We start from the raw sequence: 19,620 nt of genomic DNA on the forward strand, positions 1-19,620 counted from the left end.
GCCTTGGACACTTCCAGGGATGGTTCTACTGGAATCTGAGGCTCTGCTTCTGCACAGAGGCTCAGGACAAACAATCACGGAATCCTGGAAGGTTTTGGGTTGGAAGGTGCCTTGAAGTTCATCCCCAGGAATATCACACCAGGCCCTGAGCATTTAATGGGTGCAATTTTTTCCAGTCATAGAATTCCAGGATGGTTTGGGTTGGAAAGGACCTTAAGGATCATCCAGTCCCACCCCCACACCTTCCACTAGCCCAGGTTGCTCCAACCTGCCCTTGGACACTTCCGGGGATCCAGGGGCAGCCACAACTTCTCTGGGAAATCCATTCCAGTCCCTCCCCCCCTCCCAGCCAAGAATTCCTTCCCAATATCCCACCTAAATCTCCTCTGCATCAGTTTGAATCCGCTCCCACTCATCCTGTCACTCCAGGCCCTTGTAAACAGTTTTTTTCCATCTTTCCTGTATCTCCTTCAGGTCCTGGGAGGCCACAATTAGTTCCCTCCAAACCCTTCTCTTCTCTAGGCTGAAAAAAACCCCAAAAAATTCTTTAGAAGTGTTCAGAGCTTTAATTTTATTTGAACAAAGGATGTTCCTGTGGCGTGAGTAGGTTTCATTTTCTGATGGGAAAAATAATCCCCATCCGATGACACATTTTACACTCTGAAATACTTTGCAGAACACATTTAAAATATCCAGGGTTTCCATCAACTTTCTTGTTTGTAGCTCTTGAATTCTTTAACACAAGGAGTTAGAACACGAAGAATCACATTTGGGCCACATAAACTTAAGAGAACTGACAGAAAATGGAGATATTTTTTGAAGACTTGGTAAAGTTTTCCCTCAGCGTGTCACGTGGGGTTTCTTTTTTGTTCTCGCAGGTTTTAATTTAAAAAACAAACACTGAGGAAACGAGGAAACTTTGGATTCTTCAAAGTATCTTTTGGGAAGTCATTATCTTGATTTCAATCAACAAGAACCAGTTTTGTTGATTTTTACTGATTTTTTTTTTGTTTCTTTAGTTGTTGGTGGTTTACTTACGTAGAAATATCCAGAAATTCCTAAAATAAAGTTAAAACAAAACCAAACCGAGACTTCTTTCTTTTTATTCGTAGCGGGGAAATGATTTTCTATATTAAAAATAAATAAAAATGGATAAATAAATAAAACTGCAATGCACCTTATGCTTTGAAACATGCCCTGAACTTTTTCTAGAGTAACAGCAACATGAAAAAAAGGGGGAAAAAAAGTCATTTCAATCACTAAATAAAAGTTCTCTGACGTTTTCTTGCAGTTTGTGCCCAGATAACCCGCCCGTGGGCTGCAGGTGCCGTGTCAATCCCATAATTCTTCCTCCCCTCCAACCTTTCATTTCTGTTTGGAATTTCTCCCAGAACATTTTAACTCTTTTCCTTGATCCTGCAGCAGCCCTTTGATTGTTTGCAGCTGACAAAAGTTGAGGACAAGACATGGAATCTCATCAGAGAAACTGAGCTGGAAGAGAGAAACCTCCAACGCTGCAACACGGCAGGATTATCCAGGGGGGAGGGGGAGGAAGTTTCCACACCTTGGCTGAAGGAGCAGTGGGATGAACTCTGTGTATCAGGTACAGCCACATCCTCAGAAAGTCCATGGATCTCCAATCTGGATGGAATTCCACAGCTTTTCCCAGAGAAACCGCGGCTGCCCCAGCCCTGGAAGTGTCCAAGGCCACGTTGGAGCAACCTGGGATAGTGGGAGGTGTCCCTACCCATGGCAGGGGGTGGGATGAGATGAGCTGAGATGAACCATTCCATGATTCCATGATTTATCCAAGCAAAGTGAGCAGGTTCCCCACAGAAGAAATGGAAATGGAAGGTCTTTTTATGGAATCACGGACTACGCTGAGCTGGAAGTGACCCACAAGAATCATCCAGTGCAATTCCTGGTCCTGCACAGGAACATCCCCAGGAGTCCCACCCTGTGCCCCAGAGGATCATCCAAACCCTCCTGGAGCTCTGGCAGCCTTGGGGCTGTGCCCACTGCCCTGGGGAACCTGGGCAGTGCCCAACCAGCCTCTGGGGGAAGAACCTTTTGCTGAGATCCAACCTGACCCTGCCCTGACACAGCTCCAGCCCTTCCCTGGGTGCTGTCCCTGGTCCCCCCAGAGCAGAGCTCAGTCCCTGCCCCTCTTCTGCCTCTGTCCAGGACGTTGTACCTGCAGTGAGGTCTCCCCTCAGTCTCCTCTTCTCCAGTTGAACACACCAAGTGCCCTCAGTGTCCTCACACGGCTTCAAATCCAAGCCCTTCCCCAATTTCCTGTCATTCCCCAGTTGTATCCCTGGAGAACAAACATCTCTTCCCACATTCTATTGGGAAGTCAGATTGTCTGATTTATTTTCCTCACCATTCCTGAGCTCATCCTACCAACGTTTCAGCACATGGAATCATCGAATCCTAAAATGATCTGGCTTGGAAAACACCTTAAGGATCATCTCCTTCCAACCTCCCCATCGTGGGCAGGGCCACCTTCCACCAGAGTAGGTTATCTTATGTCAGAATAAAACAGCTGGAAAGAAACAGTGACAAAGAAGGATTTTTAATTAATAAATCAATTTTCGGTAGAGATTATTCCTTCATTAAATCAACTGATTATTAGAGTTATCTGCACTGAAACCTTCTGAGGAAATTCACCACATTCACCTTTAAAATAAAAGGGAAACGAGGATATTTTCTTTTGCCATTCTTCGAGAAAAATATAATAAAGCTCAAAAATCCCAAAATGTCTTTATTGACTAGAAAATTCTGATTTGTTTGAGACAACGGTGATGTTGCTTTAATTGTAAATTTTTTTTTTAAATTGAAAATACATTTTTAAAACACTTTTTTTTGGTTTTTTTGGAGCTGGAAACATGAAACCCTTCCGTTTAGCACCGTCGGAATGAGACATTTATAAAACCCAACTCTTGTATTTATTGAAACAGAAGTCGCTGGGATTTAATTACACGATTTTAGCAGCATAAAAACCTTGGCCTAGTAATTATATTTCCATATTTTCCAGGTCAGAATAAGCTTTTCCATAAACCTCCGTGTAGATGAGATTTGTTATAGAAAATCTAAGGAGAAGAACAGTCTTAACTCTGTGTTTAAATAGCACCTGGCTTTATCAGCAGCAATTTGGGGCAAAAATATCCAAGTCAAAAACATGGCTACAGGATTTGACTTCCAATTCATCCACAAATAAAAAGATCGAGGCTGAAGACAGACCCCTCCCTTTGGGTACAGATGGTTCTGGTATTTCCATGTTAGTCCTGGTACTAAAACCAAGGAGACCAACCTTTGCTCCAGAACTTCAAGGGCATAAAGGAAGAAGTTTTTTTCCTGGATGTTGGGCCTCAAATTTTATTTGGAGAAGAGTTAAGGAATCATAGCTGGCGTTCCTCTGCCGTGTCTGATGGTTTTTTGGGATAAGGTGTAGCTGGAAGCTGGTAGATCCCTCCCACCTCCTTCCAAGATCCTTCTCATCCTCATGGCATCGTTGAACTTTGCTCCTGAACTCCTGGATACATCTGGTTTGATGTTGGGAATGGCAAAGGGAATGAGAAGGGAAAGAATTCCTTCGGCCTTTCAGGCTGCCATTAAAAAATATAATCAAACCCTTGGAGGTCAGAATGGGTGATGGGGAGATCAGAGGATGGTTTGGGTTGGAAGGGACCCTAAAGATCATCCAGTGCCACCCCCTGCCGTGGGCAGGGACACCTTCCACTAGCCCAGGTTGCTCCAACCTGGCCTTGGACACTTCCAGGGATCCAGGGGCAGCCACAACTTCTCTGGGAAACTTATGTCAGGGCCCCCCCACCCTCCCAGCCAACAATTCCTTCCCAATATCTCATCTAAATTTACCCTCCTTCAGTTTAAGGTCATTCCCTGTGTCCTGTCCCTCCATCCCTTGTCCCCAGTCCCTCTCCAGCTCTCCTGGAGCCCCTTTAGGCCCTGCAAGGGGCTTTCAGCTCTCCCTGGAGCCTTCTCTTCTCCAGGGGAACCCCCCCAGCTCTCCCAGCCTGTGTCACCACCCTCACAGGGGAGAATTTTTTCCTCATCTCCCATCTAAACCTGCTCTCTGTCAGTTTGGAGATGTTGTAGTTTGACACCATCCTGGGAGACATCATGTCCATCTGTCAGAATCTGCAGCAGAGCACCTGGAGGAGATATTGTGTTCATGGGGATGTTCAACAGGAATCAGCAAAGAGAGCAGATGGAAAACCTTCCCTCCAACACAGAGGATTTATTACAATTCCTTGTCATCAGCCAGGATTGTCCAGCACAGCCTAAAGAATTCGAATGCAAAGAAAACCTACGAGAAAATAAGGTGGGAAACAAGGCAGGTCTTTTTTTGGTTTTTTTTTTTAGTTATCTACTCGGACTTCCATAAAATTCCAAACACTGAGCTGGGAATTAAAAGCCAGGGAAAGCCTCAGGACCTACTCTGAAGATAATTTTCCAGTATTGAGTAAATGATGTGTCATGCAGTGGATCTTCAGCAGCTTTGGTTTATTGGATAAGGTGGGATTTGGTTGGAGGTTGGACTTGATGATCTTGGAGGTTTTTTCCGACCTTAATGATTCCATGATTATCTCGGCAGAGAGGGATCAAAACCCTCCACCATCAAATCTCCAAGAATGGAATGGATGCCTTGAAATTTTAGCTGATTTTGTTGGGACAAACTCAAAGTTATCAGCCCTACAAAGTTTACACCTTTCACATGAACAGTGTCAAACTCCTCGGGTCTGAAATCCAAAATCCTCCCCACACGAGTGAGCTACAGTTTGGGCAACCCTCTGCCTTCAGTTCGTGGGAGGAAAAGTATTTTCCCTGCTTCCCTAAAATTAAACTGTTTGCACCTCTCAGTAAAATTTTATATAACATTTTTAAAGGTCAGAGTTTGTCTGTTATGTCTTTTGTGTAAAATATGACTTTGTGTTGGCAGGACTATCACGAAATAGGTTGTTTTTTGTAACTTCACTAAGTAGGACATTAGGGCTGGATTCTGCTTTGGATTTTAAAATAATTATCCCCATCCTACTTTATGTAAAACTTGTGACTCTCGTTTGATTTGAGTTCACTGATGGACAAATCCACCTTTTTAACTGCTCTGTAATTTCCTTTTTCTTCCAGGACACAAACCCTCGTGATTTATTTAAGGCTCAGAAAAATGGTGGGTCAAGACTTTCCCATAGTAAGGAGAATTTGGCTGTTCGTACACACCTCTTGAAGAATTCCAGATTAATCAAGAGCTAAATAATCATGGGGTTTTTTTGACATTTTATGCTCCTTGTTCCTACCTGTTGATTCATTCAGGTCTGGTGACAGTGTCGGAAACATGGAGCTTTCTGGGGAAGAGTTGTGCTTTCCTTTGAATCTAAGAAGTGCAAATAATAAAAGATCTTAATTATAAAAATAAAAAAAAATGATGAACCAGAGTGAAAGCCAAACAAAAACAAGTCCTGAAACAAAGGCAGTGTCAGATGAATATCTAAAATTCCTGGAAAGGTTCTGCTAAAGTGGCAAAGTCAAAGCTGAGATATTTTACCTATTACATAGGAAAAAACCCCAAACAGTTACATTTGAATAATTTATTGATAATTTTATTGATTTTATGGCTAATATTGATAATTTTAAATCCTCAATTTACTGATATTTTTGGGGTAGCAGGGACAGGAGCTGCAAAATATGAGCATTTCTGTGAGCAAATCCAATTTTCAGAGGAGTGGTGAACACACATAAACAGCAGTCAACAAACAAAACCCAGAGAACTTACCTCGATTTCCCTCTGATTTAAAAGCCCAAGCCACCATCCCTCAGCACACAGCTCCAATATTCTGGAATTCTTGGAGCTGGCAGGGATCATCTCCCCCCAGCCCCTGCTCAGAGCGGGGTCAGCTCCAACAGGGCCATGTGAAGTTGGGTTTTGGTGTCTCCAAGGACAGAAACCTCTCTGGATAAATCTGGTCAGGTGTTCAACCACCTTCTGAGTAATAAATAAATTAATTTCACGTCCAAAAGGAATTCTGTGTTTCAATTTGTGCCTGTTGCCTCTTGTCCTGTCGCCATTCACCACGGAGAAAAATCCTACTCCACGTTTTTGATTCCTTTCCTCCCCCATCATGTATTTAATTTTCCCTTCCCCAGCTCTTCCAGCCTCTTTCCACGTGGCAGATGCTCCAGGCCAATCCCTCAATCCTTTGTGTGGCCCTTTTGCTGGATCTGCTCCAGTTTTTCCATGTCCTTCCTGCCCTGGATGGGATCAGAGCACTCCAGAGGTGTCCTCACCAGTGCCTTTAGTCTCAGTCTTAGGGATCTAAATTTGCATTAATGGACAAACTCTTGGATTAATGAACTTCACAGAGAGTTTCCAAGTCCAGTCAAAGAACACAGGCACAAATTAAAACAGGCTGAGGATGATGGAATAAGATCACCTACTCCAGCTTCCTGCTCTGGGAAAGGAATTACTCCACTTACTTACACAATTCCTGACATGAGTGTCTATGATTTTCCCAAAACTCTCAAATGAGGGAATTCCCACAGCCTTTCCAGGCATCTGATTACAGCACTTTATACTGTCCCTGCTGTTTCTCCCGCTGTTTTATTGGAATCTTCCTTCCTGGAAGCTGGGATGACACGAGCACCCTCTGCCAGTTCTGCTCCAGCTCCCACAAAGTTGTCTGGGTTATTCATGGGATTGGCAGGAAGAATCCAGGCCCTAAAGCAAACAAATTGCTCTGTGTCTCCTGCTACACCCCACTGTCAGAAGGTTTTTTTGGGAACATTAATGGATTTGGGAATAGCTAAATGAAACAGGCGCCTGCTTGTCTCAGCTACACACGGAATAATCTTCCCATGTACAAAATCAGACCATTCACTGGGAAAACTGAGGGAGTTTTCCAGAGTAGATTGACAGAGAATTCCTTTTTGTTTTCTGGTGGTCTATAAAAGAGGATTTCAGCAGTAAGTCTTCCTCTGACTTCCCAAAGATGTGTTTCATACAATCCCACAATGGTTTGGGTTGGAAGGGAACTTAAAGATCATCCCATTCCAGATCCCTCATCATGGACAGGGACTCCTTCCACTATCCCAGGTTGCTCCAAACTCCATCCAACCTGGCCTTGGACACTTCCAGGGATTCAGGGGCAGCCACAGCTTCTCTGAGAAATCCATTCCAGGACCTCACCACTCTCCCAGGAAGAGTTTATTCCTAAAATCTAATCTAAATTCGCTCTCTGTCAGTTTGAAGCCGTTCCCCCCTGTCCTGTCCCTCCAGGCCCTTGTCCAAAGTCCCTCTCCAGCTCTCCCGGGACTCCCTTTGGAATTTTAGGCCAGTTCCACCATCTCCTCTCTGGGAAAGCCCTCAAGTGAACATTAAAAGGTGATTAATTCTCATTTGCTGTTGATGGATTAATCTGATTAAAACATACCTGTAGGATTTAGGGTGGGAATCCACCGCCTTGGAGTGGGGATCTCACACCCTGTGGAATTTCCTGGAGACCCCTGGGATCAGCAGATACAACCCAGCAGCAAGGTCAGGCAGCCTGTGCCCCTCTGGAACAGAAGATGGAAACCTGGGGGGATACCTTCAAGGACAGTAAGTGCCCATGTTTAAATATTGGACCATGCCAGAGGTGGCTGGACTGGGGGGATTATCACACATTCCCAATTAATGTGATTAAGTTTCAGTCAAATAACCTACCAAAAGGCATCCCACACATCTATCTGAGGTCAATTTTAACGATGCAGAACTGCAAATGTACAGATTCCTTTGTCACGTTCCTGCTTTTTTATTGTCCAAAGGGGACACTGAGCTCACAGGACCTGGAATTTCAGGGACCTGTCAGTGCTGGTGTCTTCTGGACTGAAAATTCCAGGAGGGGATCCTATGAGACAGGCAGCAAACACTTCTGAGTGTCTGCACTGCCCAATCTCAACCTCTCCTCAACTGCACCTCAACATGGAAAAGTTGTGTTTAATTGGATTCAGGAGGACTGGCTGGAGGAGGTTCAGATGGGATCCATCCCAGCTAATTATGTTCCCTCTGCCTTTTTGGTGAGCTGAAAAGGTCAGTGAAACATCGAAGCAGATTGTTCTCAGGGCCCTTCCCTCTGTCATTTCCAGTTTTCATTCCTCCACTTGAACACGAGCTGGAACATCCCTACAAACACACGGAACAGTGGGACAGCAAGAGAATGCCCAAATGGGTATAATATGTCCACCAAATGTATATAAAAAGCAGATAATTAAAAAAGGGGGTGTTTAGGAAAACAAGAGGTTTGTTCTCCCCATTTTGCAGGTGAGAGAGATAAGATTAAATTAAATAAACTCCATAATTTTTCAGAGTTGCAAGAGAGTCTATAGGACAGTGAGATCCATCAAGGCCTCTCCAGGCTTTGGAATATGGGGCATAACTACATTTTCCTCCTCCATGGGGTGGAATTTCGCTTCTTTCCTGAATTTCAAGGTTTCCAACACGCAGCTGATTTCAACTACACTGAGGGTTTTTAAGTCTGACCAGATCCTGTTGCAAAAATAAAAAAAAAAAGGGCTTGGCTGAGGGTTGTGGTTTTAATCATCATTATGTCCCTGCCTCTCTCATCTTTCCTCACCAGCTCTAATCTGTGCCGCTGCATCTGCAGATAAGAGTCAGCAGAATCAGTGGTTTGAAGGATCATCTGAGAGGGGAATTCTTTCCTTTGAAAGCCTGGAAAGTGGTCCCCTGTGTGTGTCATTAAGCTGGAGGCAAAAGCAGATGCGAGGCTTAGATTATCTCTTGGTGACAGCCTAAATAAAACACAGGAATTGTCAGGGCAGGGAGGGGACAGGCAACGAGTGAATTCTGAATGAGGAAGGACTGGGGGGAAAAAAGGGAGATCTTCCCGTGGAAGAAAGTTGTGGAATTTCACTTCTTTGCATAGGAAAGGAGTGTGAGGGTGACAGCCTCAAACAAGGGGGATGGCACAGCAAAGACAAAATATCTGTGTTGTGTTCACACTCTTCCTAATTATTGTCCTCAATGCTGGACGGATGCTTTATTTTAGTGCCTGGAATATGGGAAGAAATGCTGCCTCTGGAGTGTTTTTTCAGAAGTTCACAGAATTTATGTTTCTCTGAAGCCTCCCTTTCAACCCCTGATCAGTTAAAATCTATTCATTATAGAATCATGGAATGGTTTGGGTTGGAAGGGACCTTAAAGCTCATCCAGTGCCACCCCCTGCCATGGGCAGGGTCACCTTCCATCATCTCAGGTTGCTCCAACCTGGCCTTGGACACTTCCAGGGATCCAGGGGCAGCCACAGCTTCTCTGGGCAACCTTTGCCAGGGCCTCCCCACCCTCCCAGCCAAGAATTCCTTCTTAATATTCCTTCTAAACCTGCCCTCCAGCAGCTTAAGACTATTCTCCCTTGTCCTATCACTCCAACCCTTACCCAAAATCTCTCTCCAGCCTTCTATCAAGCCCTCTTTTTTTTTTTTTTTAATGGGAATAAACCGAATTTCTGTCAATGTATCTCAGCAGTCAGGACAAACTAAAGAGTAAAACCAACCAGTAAAACAACCAACATTCCTGAAGATATTTGTCACCTGCTCTATTTTCAACCTGAGGAACCATCCCTGACAGAATATATCTGACCTCTCCATAGGATAACCCAGCCTGGAGTTGTTGCTGGTTCATTAAGTTGGTAATTATTCAGCGTGTGTGATTTCTAGGAATAGGCATCGTGGATAAGCCCTGTTTGTTTTGGCTCCGTCTCCATGGGGATAAACAGAAGGAGAGTGATTAATTTCCATTCTGTTGCCATGGTTATTAATAATAATGAGGTGATTATTACTGCACTGTAAACCTTACAGCAATTCCAAGGCTGCCAAAAAAAAAAAAAAAAAAAGAAAAAAAAAAGAAAAAGGAGTGAGGGAGAAAGGGAGAGAGAGAGAGGAAGAAAAAACAACAATGAAAGAGCTGGATCTGCTCCTCAGCCCGGGCAAATCAGCACTCACACGTTGCCTCTGACGAGAGGCAGTGAAATAAAAGATGTGTTTTTGGAGAGGCTGGACCTGCAGACAGAGCAATATTAATAAAACAAGTGATAGATGAGAAGCCCTCACTGACTTCAGCACGTCGGTGCCCGCCGGGGTTTGGTCAGGACGGGGATTTGCCAGCACGAAAGTCCCACCTGGTTCCCACAGCCAATGGAAAACTTCCCTGATGTGCTCAGTGTTTTCTGGATCGGGCTGGACCTCATTAGTTCCACCCGAAAAAAAAGCGGGGCTGGTGTGTGTGTGTGTGTTTGGGGGGGGGGGGGGTGATGAGTAGAGGAGAATAAAAATGTAATTAAAAAAACAAGCACCGGCTCTTACCCCTGGGTGAGTAATGAGCAACTCCCACATTCCTGGTACCTGCTCAGCTGGCTCTGTGTCCTTGCTCCAAGTGATTTGTATTCCTCCCGGAGACATTGCCATGGTGTTGGAACAATAAGTAACACTCAGTTAATCAGATTGTCCCCGCGGGTGAGATCGCGTTTGTCAGGGGTTCTGCGCTCCAAGCCGGGATGTTTTGCAGACTTCCCCTCTTTCTGAGCCCCGGGGTAGGTGCAGAAAGCTCACAATTGGCAAATCCCAGCCACTGGGCAGAGCTGTTGTTGTTATTTTATGGCTGACTGGGATCCGACATCAGCCTTTTCACACAAGGGCTTGGAATGACAGAAACAGGATGAGAAAGTGCCTGTTGGCATTCTTCTCCCCCCAAAGCCACGAGCTGTGCTTTCAGGCTGTCGGCTTTCCACGTTTCCCTTTCCAAACCGGGGGAAAGTTATTTTGCATATTCGTTTCTTCCTTCCCCGCGTGTCCCGTTCCTGTTTGCGACCTCCCCCTCCGCCTCGGCGTCTGCCTTTCCTGCGTGGAGGACGCAAAACAAAAATCAAGAACGGCAGCCCAGCTGCTTCCCAGATTTGCTGGTCTGCTGAGGGGCCTTCAAAGGACAGAGGGCAGCAGGTCGGGTGAAGCACTGGCTGTCAAACGCTCCCGGAGAGCCAAGGTAACAAAAAATAAACCCCCCGTGGCTTTGTGGGAGTTTAAAGGCAAAACGGGGCTGGGGAGTGGTTTGCCTTTCAAACAGGGCTCTCAGCGTTCGTCTCCTGGTGATGTGGTGGCCCAGAGCCTGCAGAGAGGAGCATCAGCTCCTCCTGAGGACTGGTGGCACAACGGGGACAAGCCACTTTCCCCCTGGAGACAAAGTTCAGTGTGGGCACCCGCTGGACTTTGGACGAGCCAAGGGTGCAAGAGCAACGTGAGCTGCTGGGGCTCAGTGTCCTGGGCCACAGAGCCACAGAGTCCTGGCACAGTTTGGGTTGGAAGGGACCTCAAGGATCATCTCATCCCACCCCCCTGCCGTGGGATGAGCAACCTTCCACTAGCCCAGGTTCAGGTTTCAGGTTGCTCCAAGCCCAGTCCAACCTGGCCTTGGACACTTCCAGGGATGGCTCTACTGGAATCCGGGGCTCTGCTTCTGCCCAGAGGCTCAGGACAAAAAATCATGGAATCCTGGAAGGTTTTGGGTTGGAAGGTGTCTTGAAATTCATCCCAGGAACATCACACCAGGCCCTGAGCATTTATTGGATGCAATTTTTTTCCAGTCATAGAATTCCAGGATGGTTTGGGTTGGAAAGGAACTTAAGGATCATCCAGTGCCACCCCCTACCATGGGCAGGGACACCTCCCACCAGCCCAGGTTGCTCCAACCTGGCCTTGGACACTTCCAGGGATCCAGGGGCAGCCACAGATTCTCTGGGCAACCTGTGCCAGGGCCTCACCACCCTCCCAGCCAAAAATTCCTTCCCAATATCCCACCTAACGCTGCCCTCAAGCAATGGGAAGCCATTCCCTGTGTCCTGTCCCTCCATCCCTTGTCCCAAATCCCTCTCCAGCTCTCTTGAAGGCCCTTTAAGCCCTGGAAGGAGCTCTAAGGTCTTTCCAAACCCTTCTCTTCTCCAAGCTGAACAATCCAAATTCAACCTTTCCTCAGAGCAGAGGGGCTCCATCCTTCTAATCAATTTTTGTGGCTTCCATTGGATTTGCTCCAACATTTCTGTGTCCTTCCTGTGCTGGAGACTCCAGGGAACACAAGGCTGGTTCTCCAATCACCAGAGCAAGGCCAGCAGGGGATGCCCCTCAGTGTGGGTGGCAGGAGATGCCACCTGTTGCCCTGTGGAACTGCTGTGGTGGTGCCCAGGTACAGCTCTGATCCCTGGCAGCCTGGGAAGGTGATGGATCCTATTCCAGGGGCACAACAATGGTTGTGCATCACCTTTGGCATCAAAGCACGGTGTTGGAAACTCCCCAGCAAGTGTAATCATGGAATGGTTTGGGTTGGAAGGGACCTCAAAGACCATCTAGTTCCATAAAAAAGCTTGATTAAAGGCTGGCAGATTAAGGGAAGGATGATTAAAAATTGGGATCCTTAAAGGGGGCTCATCACTTGCCAGGATGAGCCTTTAACTTAAAAAGTCCAAAAAATAAATCATGGAATCATAGGCTTTGGTTGGAAGGGACCTGATGGATCATCTCATTCCACAGGGGACACCTTCCACCAGACCAGGTTGCTCAGGGACAGGAGGAGAGATTAATTTTTAAATCAGCAAACAACCACCCTGTGCTGGAATCTTCAGGAAGAGCAGATAAAACGCGTGGATATTTGGAAATGGTGTGGAATTCCTGCCTGCTCACGAGTGCATCCCACTGCTCACTACACACTTACACGCTCTGCCCCTTGGAATGACACCCCCCTTTTTTTGGGAGCACGTGGGAACGGGAGAAACTCGCAGCGCGTTTCCTTTGAAAGGAAAAGAAAAGGGGAAAAAAAATTCCGAACCCAAGTTCCAGAGCGATTCCAAGCGACGAAGCACGATCCTTCCTCTGGCTGGGCTGGGGGAGGGAAGGGGATGGGGAGAGAAAGAAAAGGAGGAGGGGGAGGGAGGACAAGTTCGTGGTTAGATGGGAGCTCCCACCCATTTCCTTTCCTTGCCCTTCCCAGGCATGTCAGAGCCGGGAGCCAAGACAAATCCAAGCCTCGGGAGCTCAGACAGACAGCACCGCTTACCGAGAGCTGATCCAGCCTCGGGAGCAGCGGGAGGGACGGGAGGAGTGCGGGGGAAAAAAAAAAATTAGGAAGGGGGCAGTGCCCTCTGGTGCCAAAGGAGCAGTGTTGGTGTGGAGGATCCGGAGGAGGGAAGGGAGGGATGGGACCTCCGGGAGCTTGAAAATAAACAGTCAGAGCACATGGAGAGGGGAGGGGAGCTGAGTGAAGTTCATCTGAGGTCAGCAGGGGTCATCTGAGGTCAGTAGGATTCATTTGAGGTGAGCAAGGGTCATCTGAGGTGAGCAGGGGTCATCTGAGGTGAACAGGACTCATTTGAGGTGAGGAGGGGTCATCTGAGGTGAGCAGGTTCATCTGAGGTGAGCAGGTTCATCTGAGGTCAGTAGGATTCATCTGAGGTGAGCAGGGGTCATCTGAGGTCAGTAGGTTCATCTTAAGTCAGCAGAGTCCATCTGAGGTGAGCAGGTTCATCTGAGGGGAGCAGGAGTCATCTGAGGGGAGCAGGAGTCATCTGAGGTCAGCAGGACTCATCTGAGGTCAGTAGGATTCATCTGAGGTGAGCAGGAATCATCTGAGGTCAGTAGGATTCATTTGAGGTGAGTAGGGGTCATCTGAGGTTAGCAGGACTCCTCTGAGGTCAGCAGGATTCATCTGAGGTGGGCAGGTTCATCTGAGGTGAGCAGGACTCACCTGAGATCAGCAGGACTCCTCTGAGGTCAGTAGGGGTCATCTGAGGTGAGCAGGACTCACCTGAGATCAGCAGGACTCCTCTGAGGTCAGCAGGATTCATCTGAGGTGAGCAGGACTCACCTGAGATCAGCAGGACTCCTCTGAGGTCAGTAGGGGTCATCTGAGGTGAGCAGGACTCACCTGAGGTCAGCAGGTTCACCTGAGGTTCTCCCCAGCCCAGGTTCCCAGCAGTGACCTGGATCTGATGACTCCAGCGCCCTCACGTAGTCCTTTGGTGAGTCTGGATGAGCTGAGGTCCTTGGAGAAGTGGGAAGACGCTGCCATTGCCAAGGAAAACTGAGTGTGGAGCAGCAGAGCTGTGGTGGGCACGTCTGGAGCTTGTGGCTGCTGCTCTGAGGAGCCCAGCAAGGTGCAAACAGCACAAGCAGAGGAGGGCAGGTCTCCATCCTCCCCTGGGGCCTTCAGACCAAGGTCAGGGGTCATTCCACCTAATTTGAGCCCTCTGAGTGCTCATCATCCAACTCACTCCATGAAAACAGAGAGCCTGAATCCACCTGTCACCTTAAAGAAGTGACTTCCAGAGGAGACCAAAGGTGTCAGATGTCCCCCTTGTCCTATTCCAAGTGTCCCTTTTGAGGCTCTCTACCAGTGCCACCAGTCTGCAATCCCCCCTCTCTCAATCCTCAGCTTTTCTCTTCACATCTCCACCCTCTGAGTGGTGTTGGAATATTCCAGGGAGCTTTCTCCCTAAAGAAAGTATAATAACACAAATAATTTGCATTTAACAGTGACATGTCTACAGCTGTGCATGAGGGGGTCTCGCTGATGTTATTGTCTGGTTGGTCTTTGATGGAACTGGACTCACCTTCAAAACCTTTTCCTTGACGTCTGGGGAGCCAAAATTTTCCCTCAGCAGGTGTTGGAGGCAGACATGAGCCCCCACGAGCTTTGGGAAAACCACCAATTATCAGGAGAGAATTTTAGATGAGTCATAAGGGCATTGACTACAAAAGCCTCTTGAAAACCCTCGGAAAGAGGTTTTGTTGGATATCAGGACCAGCACACGGTGAGTTGGTGGTCTGGCTTACCCAGGAAGAATCTCCTGTCTGATCTTCTTGAGGAGGAAAGCCTGAAAATCTCCCACATTTTCTAATGGATTAAATACTCCAGCTCCCAGGTGGAATCAGGTAAATCATCTCCATCACTCATTCTTTGCAGTCATAGGTCTTAATTTTCCACTTTTTTACTTTTCCCTCTGTCCCTCTTCTTCCTCTTGTGATTCCACCGTGTCTCCAGAATAAGAAGTTTTTATGTTTTGCTGCACAGCTGCCCAGGAGTTGCCTTTCTTTCTCTTCTTTTCACTTTTCACCCCCTCCACGTCCCATTTTCCACAAAACCAGAACTGGGATCCTGCAACCAGTGGGTGCAAAACAGAAGATGAGCAACGGTTGGGTGCTGCTAAAATCAGGGATCACAGGAGGAAGGAACCAGAATTCCCATTTCAAGGGCAAAGCTGAAGCTTCAGGTAACACCTGCTTTGTTCTGAAACAGAGCAAAACCAAGAAATTTCAGCTTTGCAGCCCATTTATCAATGTCCACCTGATGGAAATGAAATAAAAAATTCAAAAAAAATTTAGGAATTAAAGGAAGTGTAGGCAGAGTTTTTGCAGTCTTCAGTTCCTGCGCTCTGTGGGACAGATTTTGTGCAGGTGGAAAGACAAGGAATGATATAAAACCCCAATCAGTAGTTCCCACCTCTTCTTTACTCATGGATGTCCTCAGAACCCTGGGAGAGGATGGGCCAGAGAAGTGGATCCTCAGGTTTTGGTGTCCCTTGTGTGGCATCTCCACTGCAGGTCGTGCAAGGAGGGAAGAACTCCATTTAACAAGGAGGAAAGGACTCCAACATTTAACAAAAAGCTCCTGGGATGAGATCAGGGCAGGGAAAGATCATCCACCTGTTACTGTCAGGGCTGGAAAAGACCCAACTTGGGGAAATTAATTCAATTTATTACCAATGAAACCAAAGCGGGATAATGAGAAATAAAACTGAGCCTTAAAAACACTTTCCCTTCACTTCTTCCTTCTTCCCAGGCTCGAGTTCATTCCCAATGTCTCTCCCTGCTCTCCCTGGGCAGTGCAGGGGGATGGGGAATGGGGGCTGTGGTTCATCACGTGTTGTCTCTGCTGCTCCTTCCTCCTCACACTCTTCCCCTGCTCCAGCGTGGGGTGTCTCCCCCAGGGAACAGCTCTCCATGGACTTCTCCAACATGGGGCCTTCCCATGGGCTGCAGTTCTTCAGGAATTCTCCAACATGGGGCTTTCCCATGGGCTGAAGTTCTTCAGGAACTTCTCCAGCCTGGGCCCCTTTCCATAGGGTCAGTCCTTCAGGAACAGGCTGCTCCAGTATGGATCCCTTTCCATGGGATCAATCCTTCAGGAACAGATTTCTCCAGCATGGATCCCTTTCCATGGGGTCAGTCCTTCAGGAACAGATTTATCCAGCATGGATCCCTTTCCATAGGGTCAGTCCTTCAGGAACAGGCTGCTCCAGCATGGGTCCCTTTCCATGGGATCAGTCCTTCAGGAATAAGCTCCAGCATGGATCCCTCTCCAAGGGATTAATCCTTCAGGAACAGATTTCTCCAGCAGGGATCCCTTTCCATGGGATCAGTCCTTCAGGAACAGGCTGCTCCAGCACGGATCCCTTTCTATGGGATTAATCCTTCAGGAACAGATTCCTCCAGCATGGATCCCATTCCATGGGGTCAGTCCTTCAGGAACAGATTTCTCTCTCCACTTGACCCTTTTCCCGTCACAAACATTTGAACATCCCCCTCACCTTCCTCCTTCTTCTCCTGACCACTCACTCCAGCCACAGCTGCCCACAGCCCATTCCTCAGGAGGCTCTGGGCAGGAGCAGAAGCCCAAGCTGTGGTTTCTCCACCCCTGTGGGATAGGAAGGAGTCTCCAGTTGCTTTTGGCTGCTCCATGTGCCGCTTGGCCGCTGCCACATTTCCGTGGCTTGTTCTCACCCTCCCCTCTCAGTTCTGACGCCTTTTTTTTGCCTCTCCCCAACCCACCTGACTCGGTTTCGGCCTCGTGGGATCCTTGCCCTGTTTGGACACGCAGAGGAGACGCTGTGGCTTCCCACTCTCTTGTCTTGCACTTGCACTGAATCATTCCTTGGCTTCTCTGGTTTCTCATTTTGGCTTTTCCCCGCTGTCGGACTTGGCGTCCGGCTCCTAAAAATCAGGTCCAAGAGCCTGAATCCTTCACTCAGCCTCAGCACTGGTCAGAAAGACAAACCCTGAGGTAGAGTTTTTGCTTGTTTTCCCCAAATGAGGGGTGTTTCCCCCAAGCTGAGGTGAATTTGATGAGGAAATATAGAGAGGTGATCCCAGGATGTCGCCAGGTCATTCCATGCTCCCAAATCCCAAAGAAATGCAAACTATATCCAAATAATGACACATAGAAGAGATTGGAAGAGACACAAACATTTTTGGTGTCCTCAGGCTCAGGTCAATCCCTCCTCTAAACCCATATGGAAAATTTTTATATAAAGATCCCTGGATTTCTTTTTAAGCTCTGAAGTTCAAAGAGTCCTGAAGAGAAAAGGATTCTTGACCTTCTTGTGCAATAAATCTGAGATTTATAGAAGGGTTCTCATGTCTTAATGTTATTTATTTATACAATCAGAGTTGGAAGGGACCTACAAGGATCATCCAGTGCAACTCCTGGCCTGTCTGGACTACATTTGGTCCCCTCACAATTCAGACCTGTCATTGCTCTCACATTCCTTCATCTATAATTTTCCAAACAGCCTTGTCTGGTGCCTGGATCCCAGAGAGGCTCTGAGTGCTGGGAACTCCTCCCACAGTGGGATCAGGGATTAAGGGGTTGTCTCTGTAATCATGAGAGGCTTCTTTTCCTGTGACCTGGGAATGTACAGAGGAGATCAGTCACCTACAGGGTTAAAATCCAGGTAGGAGTCAGGTTTCACACCCAGTTTAACATGCAGTTCAATCCCACAACAAGGATCAGTGGAAGACTGGTGTGGTGGTTTGAGACCCCCAAAAATCCAATTTCCGAGTCCAATTTCCCTTCCCCCCATATTGAGTCTTGTGTTGTGCCTGGAAAACCCCTCTCACACTGAGTTGAGTTGTGGGAGGGGGACTTGGACTCGGAAATTGGATTTTTGGGGGTCTCAAACCACCATAACTGGAGAACAGGAGGTTCTGGGGAGACCTTATTGTGGCCTTTTGGTACCTGAAAGAGCCACAAGAAATTTGGAGAGAGACTTTGGACAAGGGCCTGGAGTGATGGGACACAGGGAGTGGCTTCAAACTGACAGAGGGCAGGGATAGATGGGATATTGGGAAGGAATTCCTGGCTGGGAGGGTGGGGAGGCCCTGGTAAAGGTTGCCCAGAGAAACTGTGGCTACCCCTGGATCCCTGGAAGTGTCCAAGGCCAGGTTGGAGCAACCTGGGATAATGGAAGGTGTCCCTGCCCATGGCAGGGGGTTGGAATGAGATGACCTTTAGGGTCCCTTCCAAAACTAACCATTGTGGGATTCTGTGATCTCCTCTGGAAGTGGATCTGTGCACTCCCTGGAGGGATTGGGCCGGGATTAACCAGCTCAGCTGATGTCCACAGTCAAATAAAACCTGGAGCTGAGGCCACAGAGGTGGATCAGTGGCAGAACCAAAGCTAAATCCCATGTGGAGTCTCACCTGTTATCAGACATCCAACCTTTTCCTTGGGAATCATAAGTAGATGACCTTTGAGGTCCCTTCCAACCCAAACTATCCTACAATTCTCCCCACGCATTTAATCTTCTCACTTTTCCCACTCCCTCCCCGCTGTGATATTCCTCATAAAAAAAATCCCTCCTAACTTCAAGGACCCCGGGAACATTCAGGGTTATTTATATAATTCTCCACTCTGTATTGTCTGCAAACAGTGGGAGAATCCAGCCTGGAGACATTGGATGGAGGACAGGAACCAACCCCCTCCTTAGCCCTTAAATTAGCAAAGTGCTACCAAGGTAACAGCCCTCTCCACAATATTGTTGTCCTGACTAAACAACTCACCCCGAGCCGAGTTGAAATAATCTGTTTTTTCACCTGCAGGAGTGAAACATTCGGGACAACATTCCAAGACGGATCTGGTTAAGGCCATAAAAATTTTGTGGTAACCTATATATTATTTTTATGCATATGCTTTAACACAACGTGTTTTATGGACGTGCTAAAGGGCAATAAATCACCTAAAATGTGGTGTAAAACACTTCAGACTCTTACCAGGGTATCAGATGCTCGCACATATTCCATATATCCATGGATTTGTGCAGATGCACGAGCGTGGAGACTTGAAACCTCCGGAGAGCGGGAGACTGATGGGAATAACTCCCTTCCTTGCCTTCTGTGTGGGAGGTCAGGAGAGCAGTGATGGATTAGCAGCGAAAATGAAGACAGACAACGTGCAGCAACCACAGGGCTCCAACAGTTACTGGGTGTAATCCCACCAGCTGGAGCAAAGGACAGGGTTTCACGGGAATTATGTTGCAGGAGAGAGGAATTCTGTCTCTTCCACTGGATAAAGACAAATATCCTGAAATTCGTGCTTCTACAGACCAGCTTGAGAAGCCTTAAGGCAAATTGAAACCCTCAGCTGGCTGTTCTTAGGGTCAGGACACAGAGGGGAAGAGCCCCTGATTGACCTGCTGTTCCCGTTACTTTAATTTCATAATTCCAAGATTGGAGCACCATTCCCTACCACGTGCTGCCTTCATCTGTCCACACGTGCTTTTCAACTCTAG

This window comes from Chiroxiphia lanceolata, chromosome 1 (assembly GCF_009829145.1).
Source record: "Chiroxiphia lanceolata isolate bChiLan1 chromosome 1, bChiLan1.pri, whole genome shotgun sequence".
In the NCBI taxonomy this organism is placed as follows: Eukaryota; Metazoa; Chordata; class Aves; order Passeriformes; family Pipridae; genus Chiroxiphia; species Chiroxiphia lanceolata.